The sequence below is a fragment of the Peromyscus leucopus genome, chromosome 3 (genome assembly GCF_004664715.2).
Source record: "Peromyscus leucopus breed LL Stock chromosome 3, UCI_PerLeu_2.1, whole genome shotgun sequence".
NCBI lineage: Eukaryota > Metazoa > Chordata > Mammalia > Rodentia > Cricetidae > Peromyscus > Peromyscus leucopus.
Window position 1 is genome coordinate 4,183,449 of NC_051065.1, and position 23,696 is coordinate 4,207,144.

The 23,696-nt window shown below is 37.6% G+C and overlaps 1 protein-coding gene and 1 long non-coding RNA gene across 15 annotated transcripts in view; both read left to right on the forward strand.

Moving 5' to 3' along the window:
- Positions 1-13,522, forward strand: part of LOC119087573 — a 70,208-nt gene extending 56,686 nt beyond the window's left edge. Inside the window, exons 3-4 of the long non-coding RNA XR_005091031.1 lie at positions 7,940-8,042; positions 10,575-13,522. This is a non-coding gene — a long non-coding RNA (uncharacterized LOC119087573). The remainder of the gene's footprint in view (positions 1-7,939; positions 8,043-10,574) is intronic.
- The window catches only part of Cadps2 (calcium dependent secretion activator 2), a 552,385-nt gene that overhangs the window by 57,381 nt on the left and 471,308 nt on the right, over positions 1-23,696 (forward strand). The window lies entirely within an intron of this gene.

Below are 23,696 nucleotides of genomic sequence, written 5' to 3' on the forward strand. Positions count from 1 at the left end.
TAGCGTATTTAACCCATTTACATCCCACATGACTGTAGGTTCAGATTTAAGTTACTAATTTGCTTTATGCTTGACATTTTCTTTCATTTCTGTTTTATTTTTATTGCCTTTTTTCTGTTAGGTTGCTCAGATATATTTTAGCATTTCATTTTACCTCACCTATAGTTGGTATATCTCTTTCAGAGGACACTCTAGATATCACCAGACTATGCACAGATTATCACAGTTTAATATTGAGTCCCTGCTTTGACAGTTTGCATGAAGTATAGAAACATTTCCTCCCTTTGGGGTGGTATCTGCTTTCCCTCTTTTTAGATCAACACAGGATCGTGTTACATTTTGTTCAGCCACTGACATAATTCACAAACTAAAGAAAAAAAGTGTGTTGTCTTTTAACATCAGTGGGCATCCTGTGGTTTATTTTGATCTTTCTTCCTGATATCCTTGGTTGCTATTGCTTTGATTTGCTTTTCTTTTTCTTTTAAATCATCTTTCTTATTGGAAAACTCACTTAACCCTCTTTTTAGAGTAAATTTACTGACCAAAAAAAAAAATATATCCCTCAGCTTTCTTTTTATCTGAGGATGTATTGATTTCCTCCTTATTTCTTGAAGGCTGTTTTGATAGATACAGATTGTAGATTGACCACTCTTAAATTACATTTGCTACTAAACCTCTAGCCCAGATGGCTTCTGAGGAGACAGTACCACTATTCTAATTTTTATACCATTTCCCCCTCATGTACTAGAAGATTTCTTGCCTTTAGAATTCAGAGATTTAATGATGAGGTGCTTGAAATAGACCAACTTAACCTTTGAATTATCTTGCTTCTTGAATCAATAGGTTTATGTCACTTGGCAGATTTGCAGAGTTCAACCATTGAACACCATTCAGACCTGTTCTGTTGTTTGTTTCATTCTGTGACTCCAGTGACACAAAATATAGGTTAGTAGTGATAATTCCTCAGGTCTCCAGGACTGTGTTCATTTTTCTCAGTCACTCCCACCACTATTTTCCTTTTAAGTTTATTGATTTTTTCTTTTTAGTTTTAGCCATTCTGCCATTGAGCTTTGAAGACTGAAATTTTTAATTTTTTTATTATAGATACTTCATTACTAAATTTTTAGTTTATTTTTCCTTTATATTCTTTTTCATTAGCTTAAGCCATATTAATAATTTGTCCTGAAAGCATAAGTTTATGATCAGTTGCTTTAAATTGTAAGACAGGTCTTATATAAGACCTGTAAAATATAAGACCTTTAAAATATAAGACAGGTCTCTGCCATTCCCATGTTGGTATTGTCTGTTTTGAAACTTAGATATTTTCATATTATGTTTTGATGTTCTGTGATACTGGATGTTATTCAAGCTATACATATATATGTTATTTATATATATATATATATATATATATGTATGTATGTATATATGTGTGTGTGTGTTTTTCAGGAGTAAGGAGACCATATGTATGTATGTGTGTGTGTGTGTTTTTCAGGAGTAAGGAGACCATTGCTGTACTCTGCCAGGTGCAAGCTCAGGATCCCCACTCAGAACCACTTGACATGTAGGTGGGGCTCTCTGGGGCTGCTGGTTGACAGTAGAGTTACTGCTTGTTGTTCTCTACACACATAGTGTTCCTGGAGGGGCATGGTGAAAGCTACAGCTTCCATCAGGCCTCCTCCGCCACTGCCTGGATGGGACTGGAATTGGGCCAGTTTACCGTAGAGAGGTAGATTCAAGTTCCCTTTGTGCTCACTGACCAGGAGGTGAGGACTTCATCAGCACCTGGTAGACATGGCAGAAATGGCTTCTTTTAGGGGAGATGAGGGATAGTGAGTGTGAATAAAGTAGGTAGATCACATCGATATTATAGTTTTGCAAAGTGTTGACATTGAAGTTAACTAGCAGTCTCTGTCTCTTATATCTGCATGGGACTGCAGTTATCTCAGTAAAAATTTCAATTAAAAGTCAGTCAAAGAACCTAATGAAAAAAATTTATTTCAAAGTCAAAACTAAAAGGCAAAGATTATGTATTCATAAAAAATCTTTCAATGACACTGCCTTATTTAGGGTTAATTTTTGCTGTGATGAAATACCACGATGAAAAGAACCTTGGGAAGGAACACGTTTATTTCACAGTTCCGTATAACAGGTCATTGTCAAAAGCAATGAGGGTAGGAACTCAATCAGGGCAGAACTCTGGAAGAGGGAACTGATGCAGAGGCCACGGTGGTGGTATTGGGTACTAATTACTGGCTTGCTTCCATGGCTTTCCTCATGGCTTTTCTTGTTTTTATTTTTGTTTGGATTTTTGTTTTTTAGAGGTAGGGTTTCTCTATGTAGCCTTAGCTATCCCAGATCTCTGAGGACCAGGCTGGCCTCTTATAGATCGCAGGACTACCAACCCAGGGATAGCACCACCCAAAATGGGATGGGCCCTCTCCAATCAACCACTAATTAAGAGCATGCCCTATAGCTGGATCTTATGGCGGCACTTTCACATTGAGTTTTCCTCCTCTTAGATGACTCTAGCTTATGTCATGTTGACTTAAAACTAACCATTACAAACACTGTCCTCTATCTTGTACATTTCCAGTCTTTCATGTCACTATGCTAATGGATTTGGGTCTATCTGTATTTCTTTTGACAGCATATTTTCTGATTATTTGCATACTATCCTTCTCATTCATGAAAAAGATATTTTATTGCAATATTCTCCACAATGTTTTTTTTTGTTAGTAGTTTTCTTTGAATTCTCCATGTATATATGCCCCCACACACTGTATTATATGTGATTGGCATCGTAGTTACATTTAGAACAAACCAATAATGAATGCTATTGTTTCTAAAACCATAGACTGAAAACATATAATGGATACATTTGATGTTTATGTGAGTATAAGTCAGCAGACATTTTCCGTGCCAGACTACAGAGCAAATACTTTATATTTTATAGTGGTCTCTGTTACAGTACTTCAATTCTGCCTGTGTAGGATGGAAATAATGATAGATATTTCACAAATGGTTAGGTGCGGTACACTTGGGCTCCAGTCACATTTTTTTCATGGACAGTAAAGTGTTAACTTTACATAATTTCCATGACAGGAATAGGAACAATATTCTTTTCTTATCTTTCAACCACTTAAATATGCGAAGACATCCGTAGCTTGTGGGACACACGGTCTGTTGACTCCATATGATAAAGAGTTTGTAATTCTCAGCACTGTTCAGTGTTAGCACTGAGGTCAGGATGCATCTTTCAGCGCCTCGTTTGATGCTTCCAAGAATCCACATCTGTTTCCTCCCAGCCTCATTACAGTGAGGAGAAAAATGGAAAAATTTTGTGTTAGTAGCTGCCTTAAATAATATGTTTATTTTGCTCCCCTGGGATTTTGTGTATAGGTCTACATTTGATTTTATTTCTTCTTCTTATTTTCCCCAAACTTCTTATCTAGAGATCAGATGAGAGTAGCCATAGTGAAAGAGTCAAGGTCCATATACAGGCCAAGCCACTAAAGTTTTCCTCAGCCTCAGTTTATCTGGTTATAAAGTGAGCACAATATGACTAGCCTTGCCCACACTCCTATATATGTATTGATAAAGTACTTTTCAAAAACAATCATGAAAGCAAGCATGAAGAGTGAATGCTATACTTAAACATTCAACTCAGTGTTCCCCTTTGTCTGATTTTGATGCGATATATTAAATTTAAAGGAAGATATTTTTAAACTAATGTTAATTTTGCTATATACAGGTTTTTTTTTTTTTTTGGACGATGAACATCCTTGGTTTTCATTTTTTAAATGCAACTTTACATCATTTAGTCTCCTTAGGTTAATCCTCATCTTTCTCTTTGGGTATGTGATTCCTCTCTTCTAGTTTGTGGTTTTTGGAGAACAGGAACTGGCTTGCTCCTTTTATTCTAACAAATCTTTTTCATATAAAGGATTTTGATCATATTCTTTTCCCTTCCATAACTCCCCCCAGATCCTTCCTACCTTCCTAACTCAACTTTATATTTTCTCTTCTCCCTGCCCTTCTCTCCTTCTCTCTCTCTCTCTCTCTCTCTAATACACAAGAAACAAAATCAATACAAACAAACAAACAAAAAATAAGCTGAAGTGGGAAAAAGGACATAAAATACATGGAGTCCATTTTGCGTTGGCCGACTACTCTTGGGGCTTGGGCCTGTACTGGAATGTGTTTGACATACCTGCTGGAGAAAACTGATTTACTCCTTCTGATCAGATATCAACTGCAAATAGCTTTACTTTTAGGGGTTAGACTTTGTACCCACTTCCACGTGTAGTTTTTAAAATAACACATTGATCATTTCTAATACCCACTCTTTGTGTGCTGTACTCAGGATGTTGCTAGGAAATAATGTCGCAGGGTGGTCACGGCAATGAAGCTGTTCCTTAGACTTATTTATTCTCTTGGAGTGAGATGGTGAGATGCCTTTCTATAGCCTCCACACATTTACAGATATTTCCTTAAATCCATCTTGATAATGTTCAGTTTTTATAAACATTTTTGTACTGGAGAGACTCTGCATAAATAAGCACGGTAATTTACAAGTGACAGTGGTTTTGAATGGCTCTGACTAGGGAACAATAAACACTCCATTTATGGTAATCAGCAGTTTGAAATGATCAGTTATGTGATTTCAAAATAACATCTTATCCAAAAGGCTCAAATGTAATTATTATAAATTAGCATAATTAAACAATATAATTATGGCAGGTTGTTCATATAATTAAACCACAAATTGAACTTGTATAGAAAATTAAAGTGTTTGTTCCTTTTCATAATGTTGCTTTAAGTGTGATTTTTATTGGGAATGGGAAGAGAAGAGAATAATACGTAAGTGCAGGTGTTGGATTACATCTTAGAAGGAGAGTCAAAAGAAGCTTAGGAGCGATGAAGATGTTCTTAGCTGACACTTTCTTGGTGGGAGCAATGTTGGCCTTTATGGTTATTGCTTGTGCTGCTTTGGAATCTGATGGAGGAAGAATAGGAAGTCTCAGGGCCTCAGTGTGTTGTGATGCAGCTTTTCCTGGCATGTTCCATGTTGGCTGCAACACCAAAAGCATCCTGGGGTCACGGGGACACCAGACCATCGCAGCAGAAAGCACGGCTGAAGACACCAGTGCTTTCCGTGGGTACCAAGGAAATGAGAGCGCTGGCATTAGGATGTTAAACAGAGTGGGTTTCCGAACAGAGCAGGATGTTATATATATATTAAAAATGGCCAGTCTGGGAGTGCTGGAAGCAAGTTTTACCATTAGGTTTCTGTTTCTGTCTATGGTAATACCTGAAAGAGGGCAGGGTATTGGCAAATGAATAATCCAGCAGTGTGGAGAGGCCTGTCACACACAAAGGAACCCTGCTCTTTATAACCCAAACACCCATTTCTCTAATTGCACCCCCAAAAGAAGTTTTAAAAAATAGTTGTTATTTTTTTGTAAATTTATCGTGTAGATGATATTAGCTTTTTTTGGCATTTTTACACATTTTTATTTCAAAATATAATTACATTGCTTTCCCCAAATTGCTAAATGGTCTTATTAATTAAAAAAGATGAGCCAGATATTGGGGTGAAAGCTGAAAGATCAGAGGGATGAACAAGCCAGCCACAAGTTCTTACCACTAGGAAATCCTCGGCCCAAGAGAGCTACTTCCTATATACTCACATCTCATATACCTTTCTGTGCCCTGCCATCTTACTTCCTCTCTCCACCCAGCAACATCACTTCCTCTTTCTGCCTAGCTCTATCACTTCCTGTTTGTCTATACATACCTGTAGACCTCTATGGTTAACTAGTGTTGGGATTAAAGGCATGTGCCACCACGCCTGGCTCTGTTCCCAGTGTGGCCTTGAACTCACAAAGATCCAGATGAATCTCTGCCTTCAGAATGCTAGAATTAAAGGCATGTGCTACCGCTGCCTGACCTCTGTGTTTAATATAGTGGCTGGCTTTTTCCTTTGATCACCAGGCAAGCTTTGTTAGAGCATAAATAAAATATCACCACACCCTTTCTCTTTCCTCTCTCTAGTTCCTCCCAAGTCTCTTCTCTCCAGTTCCTTCCATGTTTCCACAAATCAATATATGTATAGGTGCACGCGTGCGTGCACGCGCGCACGCACGCGCACACACACACACACACACACACACACACACACACTCACACACACACACACACACACACACACACACACACACATATATATATAAAGTACACATATGTACCATATATGCAGGCATATGTACCATATATATGTATGTGTCATACATTTGAGCATATCTCATGTGTAATTAAAGAACAATAAGTCTGTTTTCCCTAAGTCCCCCCTAGTTCTATTTAAAATGCATAGAACCAGTCTAGCAGACGTAAGTTTTCCTAGTACCAACACTAAGGTTCAAAAATGCACTTTCCCATAATTTCATCTCATATCTTAGTTTTACTGAAGCAGTATATTACTGTGGCAAATTCGATGGTTTTAGAATATGACAGATAAATGGAGAGCTATATGAATTTGGTTTGTTTTACATTTGAATGAAAATTTCAGTATAAATGTAAGAAGTAGATGGGTTGGCATGCAACTCTTCATATGCCTGAAAGCAATATTTGTGTTGGCTTGGGTCTTCTTTCATATCAAGCATGTGGTTATATAGGATTTGTCATTTTAGCAGTAGGTAAAGCTACTGGAACTCAATTTTTAATGCCTACCACAGGGCCTTACATTCTTGGTCTGTGTAGTTGTCATGGTGGTTAAGAATAATTCCTAAGGGTTAGAGCATTCAACAGGGGTGTGCTTTAAAACTAAAGAGAAAGAAATAAAAGAAAGAAAGAAAAAAACTCAACACATTTTTTAAAAAGTCTAAGTCAAAGAATTATGGAATTCTAGGGGTGCTGGTGTTGTTAAAACATGACCTGGAACTGAAGAGATGACTCAGCAGTAAAGTATTTGTATGGGTCTTGAAAAGACCTGGAGAATGGTGCTTAGTACTTAAGTCAGGCAGCTCACAACTGTCTGCAATTCCAGCTCTGTTCTAGCATGTCAGACACCCTCTTCTGGACTCCACAAGAACATGTACTCTCATGTGAACACACAGACACACAGGCGCACGCGCGCGCACACACACACACACACACACACACACACATACACAGAGAGAGAGAGAGAGAGAGAGAGACAGAGAGAGAGAGACAGAGAGAGAGAGACAGAGACAGAGACAGAGACAGAGACAGAGACAGAGAGAGACAGAAAGACAGACATTCTAAAAACAAAAACATGGCCAGGAGAGGAGAGGTATGGTTTAGACAATGTGAGCACACCACTCATGTATTGGAAAGCCTTTGATTAGGAAGCACAAATCACAGCAATTTGAACAAGAAACATTTAATTTAAAAAGCCATTAGCGGTAGCAAGGGATTAAAGATGAGAGCAAAAAGAACATTAAATAGCTTTCTTCCTGTAAGCTTAGTGTTGTGATGCTGTGGGCTGAATTGTGTTCTCCTGCAAAAGGTCATATATTGAAGTCCTAATTCCTAGCACCTCCCAACATAACTGTGGAGATGCTTCTAAATAAGGTGATTAAATCCAAATGAACCATTAGGGCGGGATATTATCTAGTCCACCTGGTGTCACTGGTTTTCTCTACAACACCTAAAAGTGTTCTGATTAGTTACAAAGTATCAGGTTTCCTTGTGGCCTTTTTACCTGCACTTACTTTTGGTTGGCCCTGCCCTCCACTCACCTTTTGAGAAGATGAAATTTGTAGAAACACATACCCAAGGATATGTGAGGACATAGTGAGAGGGAGAAGAAACCGACCCTACTGACCCCATGATCTTGGAGTTAGATTTCTGCAGAACGAGGCAGAAATAACTTTGTTGTTGAGACTACTCAGTGTTTGACTTTTGGTTATAGCAGCAGTGGAAAACTAAATACCAGAACAGGACACATTGAGAAGGAAAGGCCTACCATAAGTGAAACTGAGACTCCATCGAATCCTAGTCGCATCCAAAGTAGGCAGGTAAGTAGAAAACCCTATTCCACACATCAGACAACTTGATAGTGGTAGGCAAGGGACACCTCTTGGGAGTCTGGATAGACCTGAGGTGGCATATTTATAGAGCAATTTGGACAGTGGGAACATGGGCATTCTCCATGTTATATAAGTGTACAAGTAAAATACACATGTCCATGTTAGGGTGGTCATTTTGAAATTTTTAATGGGGAAGGGTAGAGCTGTGGGCTCACTAAGTCTTGCTTGAGACATTCATCTGGGGTGGATCACCACTGTATATGTGCTGAGAACTCTGCTTGTAGCTCTGTAATAGGATTTCAAGGAAGCAAATGAAGGAGTATTAGAACCAGGAAAGAAAGGTCCTAGCAACCTCCCTTTAGTATTCTCTGAGCTGAATACAGCATGTTAACAACAAAAGGAATGCTATTTGCTTTCTGTGTTCAGTTCTCTCACCCAAGAGCAGTCCATAAATGATGAGATTGTATCCATGAGATCAAAGATTGCTACTTTTGCATCCATTTGCCACTTTCCCAATGATGAACAGGTATTAAAAATTTCAAATCAGCTTACTTTGATTTTGAAAATCATTCAGCTTGAGAAAGTAGGCTAAACTAATAAGTTTCCAGACTTGAATTTTAAAAAGCCATGTAGGAACTGAGTACATATAAAGTGATTGTTCTGACAAATTCTTAGCATTAACTTAACTCTTGGTTTAAATCATCTGGATTGAGATTACTGCAACAGAATGTTTCACAAATCGCATTAATGCTGAGCTGTGCACAGGTTGCTGTTAATATCTGTAAGACTCCAGATGATCAGTTTCTTTATCTAGACATCTTAAGGTATTTAAGTCAACCTTGGTAATATAGTGATCATAGGAAAGGAATGTTAATGGGGCAATAAATTCTAAAATCTAGCCTGTATTTCCTGATTAGAAATCTTTTAGGAACTTTTTTTCCTTCATTCTGTGAGTTCACTAGTAGTGAATAAATTGATGTAAGTCAAATTATTTTTATTACCATTTCTAAGTGCTTTTATTTCAACATAGAAGCTAGGTAATCACAAAATTGATTTATTTGCTCAAAAGGGAGTACTAATCTTCTACAGCCCCAGAAATGAGAAAATGTTTATGTAGAGTCACCCCTGTAACTTCAGTTCATAGTTTGTGAAGAATTTACCTGCTAAATAGCTTCTGAGAAAACGTGTCTCAGCATAGTGTGACCCTGACCTGAGAAGACTTTCTCATACATTTGAAGTAAAACAGGCTTAGTATAACTTATCCCTACTTTTAGAAACAAGCACACAGCAAAGCACACAGACAAAAACCTAAATGCAGATAATAGGGCATACTGTTTACTTAAGAGAAACTACTATTTTGCTGGAGGGTCAAGCTTAGAAAATATAAACCTCCACCATGAAGCCAAAGTGTTATAGGTCAGTGTTTTTCACTGTATGGCCCTGAACTTACAGCCTAAGAGTATCCAGGTGCATTCTATCTTTGTTGAGGAGTCTCCAGTGAGTTACAGAGGACTCAAATGTTAGTGACCATGGCTCAGGTAATGGTACTACTGTCAGCTCTTAGCCATCCTCAGTGCATCACAGTTCAGAGATCTTTGCTTTGGTTTCTGATCGCTTCCCTGGTTGCTTGAATAATATCTAAGAGAGGGGATTATGTAATATATCAGTGTAAAAAGACAGTAACTTGGAAGAAGTACAACTTGGGTTATAAACTAATGATTATGAAGAGTTTCAGCCTTATCTTTCGCTGTTCCTATTGGTGAAGCATTATTCATTTGACCAAATCCACCCACAATACAAGTAAAGGAGGTAAACAGCAAGACTACATGCGAGTAATTTCATCATTAATCACAGTGCTCAGCTGGGAGTCAGCCAGGGGGATCTGTAGCACATTCATGTGGCGTCTGTCTTCAAGAAACATATAGCTTATCTAGATTGTGTAACCACAGTTACATGGGAGATGCAGCTTCAGCTATATATATAAGTTTGAAGCCAATCTGGGACACATGATACTCTCTTGAAACAAAAACCATCCCCCCAAATAACAACAAAACTTATAGTTTGCAAAAGAAGACAAGGCATGTATACAAATGATAATATATAGGCAAAATATATCTAGAGAACACAAAGTTCCCCCATTGCAAGTCACATGCTTTTTCTTTCTTTCTTTCTTTCTTTTTTTTTTTGGTGATTAATAAGAATGTTTTCCAGGGCTGGGAATGTAGCTAGCAATGTGGCCCTTGCCCAGAATAAATAAGGCCATGGGTTTGAGTCCTTAGAACTGAAAAAGCAACCATTTCATTTTGCTAATCTTTGGAGTGGATCGATACCTTCATACAGTTTGAAAAGGCTTCTATCCTACTATAAAAGTGAACAGATATAGTATTGTAGGTATTTTTAGACAGATAGTTAGTGGTACGATTCCTTGTGTCTTTCCCACTCATCCTTACTGTTTTGTCTTTCTTTTGTGTTAGTCTCCCTCAACTCTTGCTTTCATGTATATCTGTGTGCCATGTGCAGGTCTGGTACCCTTGGATGCAAAAAGAATGTCAGATCCCCTGGGACTAAAGTTTTGAGTTATAATGTGGATGCTGGGAACTGAACTCCGCGCAAGAGCAGCAGCTGCTCTTGACCACCGAGCCATCTCTCCAGCCCAGGGTATCTCATTTTTAAGTACCCTTTACCGATAGCCAGTAGATGTGGGTACAAGCTTATATACAAAGCATAGTGAAATAGAATGAGAAATTTTGGCTACCTTCAAGGCAAAATCTAGGGAATATTATACATGCTACAGAATTTGAAAAGTACAATCTTAGAATCATTTAATGCAGGAAAACTGACCCATTGTGATGCCATGGCATCTTGAATATAATCTAGACCAGTAACTGATATTTTCAGTGATAAGCAAGCAATTGAAGAAAGTCTTATTTTCCTTTCATTCTCCTAATAATACATCTTCTAGCTCTACCAAAAATCTCTATTTCCTCCAGTGTATTTAAGAAATGTTCTATGAAGGCAGTAAATTAAATGAGCTTTTTGTCTTTAAACTAGGCTTTGAGTGATTCTAAAATTGTTAGCTATTCATCATGGGTTTTCAGCAGCAGATGCTTAATTATATTGAGAATCTCTTTCTGAAAACATGAAGATTATATTGAGAATCTCTTTCTGAAAACATGAAGATAACCATAATGCAGTTTATACTCATGGTTGTAAAAATGCAATGAGTTAGTCTTTAGTGTTTGTGAATATGTATTTTAAATGGATGTTATAGATAAACCTTGTTTCGCCTTATAGGAAGTCACTTCAAAAACAAGTTTGCCTCTGTAGAAAAATCTTGGTTCTGTGGGTCTCTTGGTCCTGATGTGGAGAAGGGTAGCCCCAAAGGTCAGGGTTGATGTTTCAACCCTAGGCTTGACAAAATAAACTAGAGTTCATCTCTTTGTTCATATCCATCACGTAGGAGTTGGGAATAATGACTGTTTGCAGTCTAGCTGTCACTTGAAGAAAGTCTGTCTGAACCATGTGGAGGGTCTTTCTATTCTAGACTCATTAAAAGACAGGCAAGTGAGGTCTCAAAGCTAGATGTCGCAAAGACAGTGTTTCTTATTTTAGTAAGTAGTGTACCCTGTTCCACACCCCTGCCTAGATTAATTTGAGATTAATATATGTGTATTAAAAGTGTTACTTAAGTGTTTCAGTTTGGTTTTTGAAAAGCAAAAACTATGCTCTGATAACTACCTGTTAACTGCATAGTGCTTAGTTGCAGAGTATCTATTTTCTTAATTAAATCATTAGCATTTTAAGATGAATGGAGTGGGTCTGCTTTCTTAGGTTGTTTTTCTATTTAAAAGGCTAGTGACCCCAGAGGCAAGCTGCTAAGTCATAAGCTCGCCATCTAGTGGTGAAAGACTCCTGTGATTTATGGTGTGTGTCACATTTTCATACACGATTCTGATAGAAAACACCTTAGGGAATCACAAGCCCCATGCCACAGTGGTAGCAATATAACATTTCCTTCAACCCTAAAATGAGATTCCGTGAGAACAAGACATCCCTTGCTTGCTTTTTGTACAGTACCACTGTGAGAATTTAAGGAGGATTTTATCTCATTTCTTCTACTTTGACAAATGAAGTAGTCTTTCTGAACTGTCATTGGGTATGCCCACATAAAAGTGGGTGCAGGTGGACACCTGTGTGTGCGCGCGTACATGCACATGTATATAGTGGTCCTGTTAATTGAGTCCAGAGCTCTGTGTGTGCTAGGCAAGCTCCCTATGACTGAATAATATCACTTCCCAAGATTTCCTGTGTTTTTAGGAGCAGGAAATAAGTAATTGAGTGAATTTCTATGGTATTTTTGGATTTTTTTCTGGAATATATTTTTGTTGAATCTAATGATATATTTGTTGGTGATTCTTTTTCTAAATTTATAGACACTGGACAGTGACAAGGGAGTTGGAGGAAATGCTAACTTCATTTACACTAGAGATATACGTATAATTATGAAAACTATATTGAGATTTTTATAACTTTAAAAATAATTCAGTTACTGTTTTGGAAAGGTAAAAATGAAATAAATATAAATAGATATCACTTAATATCTGTTATTAGTATGACTGGAATCATCAGTTATGCTCAGAGACATTTGCTTCTAAAGATAGGACTTCTGTGTGTTCTGGTGTGGATGCTTTAACAGCTGTTCTCAATTAGTCAGCAACATTTTAATAGCTGTTTATCCCATTTCATTCATGTGTAATTAAGCAACCATCTAGACCTTTAGATTGTTGGGAGTAGTGAAAAGTTTAAAACATAGTTAAATATTTGAGAACTGCAAAGTGGGCGTTCTTTGTGTCTGTAGGTAATGAGAAATATGGTACCGAAGCTGATGGAGTCTATTCTTATGGAAGTGTTCAAGGAGAAGCAGGTAGACACAGGCAGGGTGGGTCTTAGTTGGTTAGACATCCACAGGGCCTGTGTTCATTTCTGCTTTAGCCAAGGAAATCAGAGAAGGAGATGTTTTCATGTTGAGATCCAGTGAGTGAGACTAGCCAACCAATACAGGTAACTTAGGTGTAGGACATTGAGGAATAGGAAGGAAGGAAGGGTAAAGCCCAAAGCTAGGAAAGAGGTTTGGCTGCTGTGGAAGGAGAAAGATAGGCTTTTTTGTTGTCGTTTATGGGACAAGTAGTGACTTTCTTAATATTTTACGGTATAGATTCCTCTACAACGGAAATCTACACTCTCCTTATTTAAGTTTGCTTCTAGGCCTGCTCCCCTTCTTCCCTACCCCCTCTTCCTGTGAGAGATAATCTTGCTATGAAGTCAGGTTGTTCCAGACCTTGGTATGTGCCCAAGGTGACCAGAAACCCACAATTCTCCTGCCTCAGCCTCCTGAGTGTTAGAATTATAAGCATATATCACCAGACTTGCCTTAGGAAATTAAAAAAAAAGATTGTACCCATATGAAACTCTAGATATTAAAAGTTTTTGTTTTATAGAATATGTTAGAGTGTCTTAAAATTATTTGTATATTGATTTTATATTTGAATCTGCACTAGGGTCTTGTTAATTCTAATAGTATTTCAGAAATTGATTGTTCTTTTATGTGTAGACACTAATTTCCAGTAAAGATAATTTAAAAAAATCTTCTTTGTCCTTGTGGGTTAGCATAACACTGTCCGTAACTACATATAATAATGGTGATAATACTAGGTATCCTTGCCATTTTATGAGCACATAGTAACCTATGTAATATTTTATATAGGTTTCTTTTTCATATGTGGAAATTTATACTGAATATATTCTACTATCTTTCCTTAAATGAACCTTGAAATAATTCTTTCACTAATACATTTTGTTAGCAAACACTGATGAATTACTTAGATAAACCCTTTCAAATTATTTGCTGATATGATCATATGGCTTTTGTCCTTTAATCTACTAAGCCAACAGATTTATCTAGGACATGTTTGACTTCTTATCTGTTCCTTTTATGGGCCTTAATTGCTTTAGAATTTTTGTAGCATTATTTATAATTGCTGTGGTGCTTCTCTGCCTGGGTTTGCACACTATGATGTGCTTGTCTCATAGTTGAATATTTGTTCCCTTTTAGTGTCTCCTGAGTTCTGTTTTGTTCAATAATGTTCCTAGTTTGAAATTTCTGGCTTCCTTTGTCTATATGCTTTGTATGTAATTTCCATTTAGTTTGTCTCACTAGCCTAATAGTGTTTTTTCTTAATTACAAAATTGAGAAGTTTACTTTTCTTCTTGTTTTTTAATTTGATACTACTTTATTGTACTAGTGATATATGATGATAGTTTCTTGGAATTTTTTCTTCATAGTCTTGAATCCTGCCATTGATTCATGCTTCTCAGACAGGCAGTTATCTGGGAACTTCCTAGAAATACAGTCTCTGAGGCCCCATCGTTCATTTCTAGGCTTGAATCTGCCTTTAAAGAAAACTCCCACATGATCTATATAGATGTAATGTTTAAAATTATCTGATCTGGAATTTGATTTGGCTTAATAAAGATTATATGGTTTACAAACCCATACCTGTTATTAAGGTTAAAAAAATAACTTCATTAACTTATTAGGACAAGTTATATTAAACACTTTGTGCTTCTTTGTCTGAGAAGCAGGTAAAATTTACAAAATACTACATTAACTGGAATATTTGTTATAAAAATAGTGATATGGTAAATAGATATATGTGTTATAAGACTATAACTAGAGTTATTATAGCCCTGGATTATTTGTTTATTCATTATATCAAAGGTGTAATATTCCAAACACCAAACTGGGTACTTGAGAGTGAGATAATCTTGTATGTGCAAATACCACAAAATGGCATTTTTTTGAGCCCTATATGGATGTGGTATCATTTGTTTCCCAAGAGAACATTTTTCCCTGGGGAGGAAGAACAGAAAGCTATGTTCTCTAAAGACTTGTTCAATGCAGAACTAGCATGCAAATTCCTATCCCCTGCTTTGAGGTTGAATGGACTTTCATTTCACCAGTAAGCGTGTTGACTAAATGAATATAAATGTGAGACACTGGGCATTTTCTCTGTAGGAATCAATAATTAAATACTTAGAGTGTTCACTGGTAAGTATATGTAGGCTAATGTGAGTGCCAGTGCTATACGTTAACCTGTTCAGGCTACCTTTGTCACATAGACAATAGTCTTTCTTTTGATGCCATTTACATTATTCCAATTAATTGTATACTGCACATGTATTCCCTATGGTCATACCGAATAGAGACTGTTTCCTTCTTTTAGTTTAAGTGAACAGCATTGAGTTTGTATTCTGCTGGGTATTTTTGTACTATTTAGTCACAATACTTTTTAGGTCTTATTTTAAAATAAATTGGCATTATCCAGAAGTAGTGTTTGGAGGGAACTATAAGGAAACTGAGGCAGACAGACGTCTTGACCTCAACAGAATGAGACTGGTTTATTGAAACAGAGAGGGGCCTCAGCCTTTCCATAGGATGAAGATGGAGTGTATTTAGAGGGGCTTGAGGACAGATGTGTATATACACATACATACACACACACATACATACACACACTTGTGTACACACACACACACACACACACACACACACACACACACACACACACTTACTTAGGTAGCTACCAGGAAGTTAGAGATATTTGGGGAGATTTGCCTGGGAACAGGGTGAGTTATTTTTGATACTTAGGCATATTATTTCTACAAGTGGAGTAGAATGGTCAGCCAGTGGCTAAGACATTCTTTATGGCTAGTGGGTAGTACCTGTCCATCCTGATTCAATTCCACCTGACCTAAGGCTGTTGCCCAACAGGAACTATTGCGTTCGTTCTTTCTTTCTTTCTTTCTTTCTTTCTTTCTTTCTTTCTTTCTTTCTTTCTTTCTTTCTTTCTTTCTTTCTTCTTTCTTCTTTCTTTCCTTTCTTTCCTTCCTTCCTTCCTTCCTTCCTTCCTTCCTTCCTTCCCTCCCTCCCTCCCTCCCCCCCCCCCCTCCCTCCCTCCCTCCCTCCCTCCCTCCCTCCCTCCCTCCCTCCCTCCCTCCCTCCCTCCCTCCCTCCCTCTCTCTCTCTCTCTCTCTCTCTCTCTCTCTCTCTCTCTCTCTCTCTCTCTTTCTTTCATCCCTCTGGCTCCAATAATTCTTCCTCCTTGTCTTCAACAGGATTCCCTGAGCTCAGCCTAATGTTTGGCTGTGGATGTCAGCATCTGTTTCCATCAGTTACTAGATAAAGGCTCTCTGATGACAATTGGAGTAGCCACCAGTCTGATCACAGGAGATAGCCAGTTCAGGCGAAGTATCATCTATTGCTAGTCTTGGCTGGGGTCATTCTTGTAGATATATGGGAGTTTCCCTAGCATCAGGTTTCTACCTGACCCCAGATGCGCCCCCTTTCCTGTCATCTCTTTTATTACTCTCCCCCTTCACCCATCCTAACCCAACCTCTGAAATTCCTATCACCACCCACTCCCAGTCTACCCAGGAGATCTCTTCTATTTCCCCTTCCCAGGGAGATCCATGCATCCCCCTCTTGGGCCCTCCTTGTTACTTAACCTCTCTGGGTGTGTGGAATGTAGCATGGCTATCCTTTACTTTATAGATAATATCCACTTATGAGTGAGTAATACCATCTTTGTCTTTCTAGGTATGAGTTACCTCACTCAGAGTTGGTTTTTTGAGAAAATCAAAAAGACAGACAAATCTTATCCAAACTAACTGAAAGGCAGAGAGAGAATATCCAAATTAATAAAATCAGAAATGAAAGGGGGGACATAAGAGACACAGAAAAAAATCTAGACAATCATTAGGTCCTACTTCAAAAACCTGTATTTCGCAAAATTGGAAAATATAAAAAAATGGAGAAATTTCTTGATAGATACCACATATACAAATCAAATCAAGATCAGATAAACAATTTAAATAGACCTATAACTCCAAAAGAAGTAGAAGCAGCCATTAAAAGTCTCCCAACCAAAAAAAAAAAAAAGAAAGAAAGCCCAAGGCCAGATGGTTTCAGCACATAATTCTACCCGACTTTCAAAGAAGAGCTAATACCAGCACTTCTTAAATTATTCCACAAAATAGAAACAAAAGGAACATTGCCAAATTCTTTTTCTGCGGCCACAGTCACTCAGATACCAAAACCACACAAAGACACAACAAAGAAGTAGAATTACAGACCAATTTCCCTCATGAACATTGATGCAAAAATACTCAATAAAATACTGGCAAACTGAATCCAAGAACACATCAAAAAGATCATCCATCATGTTCAAGTGGGCTTCATCCCAGAGATGCAGGGATGGTTTGACAGGAAAATCTATCAATGTAATCCATTATATAAATAAAATGAAAGAAAAAAAAAACACGTCATCATCTCATTAGATGATGAAAAGCCTTTGACAAAATCCAACAACCCATTCATGATAAAAGTCTTAGATCAAAGATACAAAGAGCAGGGTGAACATTGATTGTTATGTCAAACAGTATGGTGTGTGTGAGGGCCTTGGGGCCTTCCTGTCTCCTGATTCTTGTTCTTGGAGTTAAAATACTCTTCCTGGAAAGGGTTAGTGAAGGAAACAAGAAACTCTCACCATTAGAAGTTTATCAAGGGGTTAGACTGCTTATTTGGTGGACATGTAAGATTGTATCTGTTGACATTTTAAAAGGGGTTGTGTATCAGTTATTGTGGCAATACGTGACAAGAAGCATCTTAAAGGAGAATGAGTTTATTTTGCCTCACAGTGTGAGTTTGAACAGCAGGAGAATGAGGATGCTGGGTGCCTTGCATTCACAGCAGGAAAGGAGAGAGAGAAATGCTTGTATTGCCTTCACTGTTTTCTTTTGATTAAGTCCAGGCTCTGGAATGGCACCTTCCATACTCAGGGGGTCTTCCTTCCTCAGTCTTTTCTGGAAACAGCCTCACTGACATGCCTAGAAGTTTATTTCTTAGGTGATGCTGAATCCTGTCAAGTTGACAATGATGAGCCATCATTTATTGTAAAGATGAAAATTCTGAGCTTCAGCCTTAGAAAAGAAATCTTCTGCAATGGTTGAGGTTGGAGATTTGGACCCAATCTTAAAGTCAAAGAAGAACCAGAGTGTACATTTTTACACTACAGTAAATGAGTACTTCTCCTATGACAGCTTTTAGTGCATACTATGAGAAAAGTGAAAGGCTTAGCTTTACCATTTCTTATTCATTTACATTTAGTATTCTTTGCACAGAGATCCAATATGACTGTTTTAATTTGTACAATATACAGAATATATACTTGGTACATCCACTTAGAGTTGTAGTGTCTGAGGTCCTGGAGTAGAAGCTGCAGGCATGTTGTGTTCTCAAGCAGCAGTTCATCTGGAGAGACCACATGTATTGCTGATTGCTGTTTCTTGGCATGAGGTGAGCCGTTTACCTTTGTTCACTTTCTTCATGTTTCAAAATGAACATTTTATGACTAACTTAATGTCTTTGTGGTATGAAGAAAACAGGCTGCTTGAAAGACCACCACATGCAATTTACTTGAAATCCATTGTGCATACTCCTGAAGACTTTGGGGAATCTTATTGGTGCTTCTTCAAATCTGTTACACTTTTAAAGAATTGCTGTCTTGGGTAATTCATGCAGCAACAATGAAATGGCATATACTGAAATTTATTTCTAACAGTTCTATAAAGTAGACTTGGAAGTCCAAGATTAAGCCTAGAAGATTTCATGACTTGTGAGGATCCACTTAGTGTCATAGACTGCTGTTTCCCTCCAACCTCACATAGTGAGGGGTGAAGTGTTTTTCTGAGACCTCTTTAAATCAGTGCATTTTAAAGGGTCGTGAGGGGCCTCAACATCGTTCATGAGCTCTCCCAACTGAGCTTCATCTCTTAATCAGCCCAGAGACCCAATTATCTCCTGTGACTCAAATATTATTATCCAAATGTTACTACCTGGGGAGGGTGGAATTTCATTATAGGAATTTGGGGGGAACACAGACATTCAGACTATGGTAAATAGTTTAAAAGGAAGTACTTGCTGGGTAATTTTTTTTCCCTCACAGTATGTCACCAGGTTAGCAGTCTAATCTGTTCCCTATGGGGAGTGTTTCATGATAGATTTTTCTTAGTATGAGCACTACAGGATATGCTTGGTACAAAGTTGTAGTTTGATTGACAGACTCTGGATTTGCCTGTGTGTTTTGGGGTTACTTTCTTTTTTGTGTTCCAGGCAGGAATGCCAGAGTGCTGGCTTGTTGTTAGACTGAATTAGCCATTTGATTCTACTTCCCCTAAGTGGAGATAGTAATAGGAGTTATATTTTCTTTACCAATGGTGGTTTAAGAAAATAGCTATATACAAGCAGAATTATTTTAGTGGCTATGCAAATTGCATAACTGAAATAAAATAAGTTTATGGCTTAACCTTTTTTGATAGGTAGATTGTGATGTTCTGGCTTGAGTTTTTATCAGCTATCTTAAGTCTGTGCCATACAGTTAGAGTTCCTCTTTTGGACTTAAAACTTTTCTCTGAAGTTGAAAAACAAAATTCCTAAGGTAGGATGTTTTGTAAAGATTATTCTATCCTATGTAGCTTTATTTGAAATTATTAACTAAGAAATTGGAAAAATGGATCAATAGTTAATAAATCTTGCTTTCTTGCCAAGGACTAGAGCCTAACCAGTACCCTCATTGAACACCTCACAACCACCTATAATGAAAGCTTCAGGGGCTCCAACAACTTTTAGTCTTGGTGGGCACGTTCACACATGTGGTATTCACTTACACACACACACACACACACACACACACACACACACACACACATACACACACACATTCTCTCTCTTACACATACAAACTTATACACTTTCACACACACAAATATAATATTTAAAAACATTAAAAATTTAAAAATTATGTGAAACAACAGTGTAGTAAATATATTTTTAGAGTCCTTCAGCATCAGTGTATTTGCTAATGTAATTCTGTGTAGTCTTTTTCCAGGTTCTGTTGGAAAAGCTGCCTTTGACATGCTGGATAGTGCAGTGCTGGGAACATCTTCCTATGTGCTTGACTTTTTGATCCTTTGCTCAGTTTTGGGCAAATTCAAGATTGACTTGCCATTGAGAGTCAAAGAAATGATGCAAGGAAAATGAGAATTAGAAATAACAAGGATTGATAATTTACTTTTGTGTGTCTTTCTCAGAAAAGAACCCCACCTCATTCCACCTGATTCCCCTGTTGTTTTGTCTATACTATAAAATATGAAAGTTACTTCTTCATACATGAGAGGAGGAGCAGTTCCATTCATCAGACTCTGAAGTTAAAATAGCCCCGACACCCGAACCTCAAGCATTTCCAACTCTTCCTTCATCATCCTGTTGGCACTTATTAATATAACTTGCTTTAGTCAGGTCAGTGTATTAAACAGACACTGAAACAGCTTCATGAGGAACTGAAGGGCCTGTATATATGCTCTGAGAAAATGGTATAAGGAATCTAGAATATCTTTTCCATCTTATTTTGTTGCTACCAGGCTGTATAAACCTAAATATGCTAGTGGTAAGAATTGATGGCTAGAAACAATTGTAAAGAAAGGCCCTGTGGTGCACTTGACTCTGAAGAAGGCTTAGATTTTTATGCCTGTGTATCTTGAAGTGGTAGATTAATTAGGTGGAACCAGTCATGCATCTCAGCGTCTTTAAGAGCTATCCCAAAACAAATTTCAGATCCAGTGCTCTTCATGAGCTGTAATATTCAAGAATGACCGAGGGATATGAATACCACATTTAATGAGAAACAGTTTCATATGGATTAAATAGAATGTTTTATTCATAAGAAGAGCTAGCTAAATCTTCATTTGCCTTTATTTTAAAACATGAAGGCCTTGTATTTTCCATTGATTACTATAAGATGCCTTTATTTTCAATTATTAAATTGGCTAGGTGGGGGGTAGGGGCATATTCTTGAGTTACAAGATTATTTTTAGTAAAATCTCCTGTTGGGGAAATCCCACCCATTCAGAAAGTTTTGTACTTTATATTTTAATTGGTAATTAACCAACTAATTAATTAATAAATTCTGTAGTGCCGGAGATTATGCAGTATTCTGACACTGAGCTATATCCTTAGATCACTTTTTAACTTAATTTTTTTTTTTTCGAAACATTCTCACTAAATTTCCCAGGCTGTCCTTGGATTTATTTTGTGACCCCGGTTCGATCTGAAATTGTGATTCTCCTGTTTCAGCTTTCAGAGTAGCTGGGATTACAGGCCCATGTCACCAGACCTGGCTCTTCCAATTCTCCATACACAACTTTATCTTTAAAAGTTTCCACATGAAGCCCTTGGTTTTGCATCTTACAGTCCTCGATCAGTGATTGATTTCTCACCCTTGTGAGCACATGCCAAATTTCTTATGTTTTTTATTTTTTCTTCAGCACTGAGCATTTAGAGTTTGATTTCCCAAGAGAATGGGTGAGTGCCATTTTTTATTTCATGCCCACAATGGGTTTTATTTCTATGCACAGGAAACTAGCAGTTATCTATCTATATAACAGATATTTCCACAGAGTTTATCTTTGTTTTCTTTTTAATTTTTAGACTCTGTCACCCATATCTTTGGTTTTTTGGTTGGTGTTTTACATTTTGGCTTCAATAAGCAAGTTTTACAGTTTTATGTAGTCAAATTAATGGGATTTTTTTGGGTTGTTTTGTTTATTTTGCATTTGGATATTTTCCACAAATAACTGTTGAGAATAGTTACAATTTTACTATTTGTTTTACAATTAAAAATTACAGGTAGATATTTTTTTCTGCACGTACATTTTTATTAAACATATTATTGTGGTTATTTTACTGTATTGCTGTGGATAAAGAGAAATACTTTTTAGTTTAGGAACTACAGGTGTTTGGAAGTTACAGGGTGATGTTTATGGTAAATAGCTGTTTGTTTTGTATTCCTTACCAGGTATCATCTGTGGGACCATTTTTTTTTTCTTTTGAATGCTTTCCAAAGTAAGATAAAGTGGTTGAGGCAATTAAGTAGAAGCTTTCACTACTAATTACTAGGCCTTTAGAGGAATGAACCAATTAGAAGTTAACCCTTCTTAGAAATGCACTGATCTTTGGGGAGTTGGATTAGTCCAGCATTGTCTGCCTTTCTGATAGATTAAAAAAGGGATGACAGGAATATCCTGGTGTGAGTATACCATGGCAATCTGCACCTCTGTTCGGTCGGTGTCTTCACCCTTGCCTCCTATGTTTGATGGGCAGACAGTGCAGCCATGCTAAAGGAAGCACCATTATTATGACCTCTGCATCCTGGTACTGTCTATTGCTGAAGACATCTGAACTATAAACCTCTGAACCCCTGGGAACAAGAACAAACAGGCAACTCCTGCCGCCTTTGGTAGTCAGCATCCAGCAGAACCAGGCATTCTGAGTATTGAGAACAAGCATTGGTGACACATGTTTCTACTTTGGAAGCATGATTATCTTTAATCCTGGTGACTGACCCATCTTACTCTTTGAAAATGACAAGTCACTTAAGCCCAACTAAGCACAGAGGAAAAAAGTGGGGTCCTATATTTCCTCTGGGAGAACAGTTGTAATCCTCTAAACCTTTGCTTGATTATAAACAATAATGGAAATGTGTTTCCCAAAAGGCTTTTCTGAAGTAGTGTCATAGCTTCATCAACTGGAAACTATCAGAGGCGAAGCTACCATCCCCAAGAGATGGATTTGTTGACTTACTTCAGCGAAGGAGAAGGAAAGACTCATAGAGCTTCTCACCAAACAAAGAGAATGACTCTTGTTTTAGGATTTGTGTGTGTTTGTTTTGAAACATAGTTTTACCATGTACAGCAGGCTGGCCTTGAACTCATGATCCTCTTGCCTCAGCCTCTGGGATTACAGTATGTACTTCCACACATGACAGGATTTTGAGGAAGAGTATGGTCAGGTAAAATCCAAGTATAGCAACTTTTTTAATAGGTTCAGAGCAAAGCATGGCCATGTATAAATGGGCCAACATCACTGCAAAATGAACCCAGGTCCTGTTTCTTTGGAAACTGCACAGTGGAAACAATGTAACATGGTGTATATCTCTTTTATGAAGCTCTACCCTGACTGTGAATCCAGGCTACTTCCCTGTATCAGAATGACTTAAATCCATCAGAAAGAGTAGACTGCCTCCTCCTGACTACCATGATTTTCAACAGAAAGCTTTTTGATAGTCTGTGATGTTACAGCAGAGAGTTGCTTAGTAAGAGAATGGGAGACAAACCAGGATGTTACTATGATGCTTCATGGTGGCAAATATCCATAGAAAACCATTGTTTCCTTTTCCTTTGACGCTAGTTCTATCAAATGCCATCATGAGGAGTGTCCATACTGAATACTACTTTCTTCGTCTGAGTTAACTTTTACATTTTCAGGGTCCTATGACTTTCTCAGTATTACAAGACCATCTAATATTTGAAAACTATGTGCAGGAGACTCTTCTCTCCAGTTTGGCCATGTTTGGCCATGTGGGTTTACCTTTCTAAGCTCCATTAATTACTCATCCTTGAGGAGCTCCTTGTATCCTGGAGCATGAGCCTGGAGGCAAACCATTATAGTAGTGTATTGTATCATTAGAA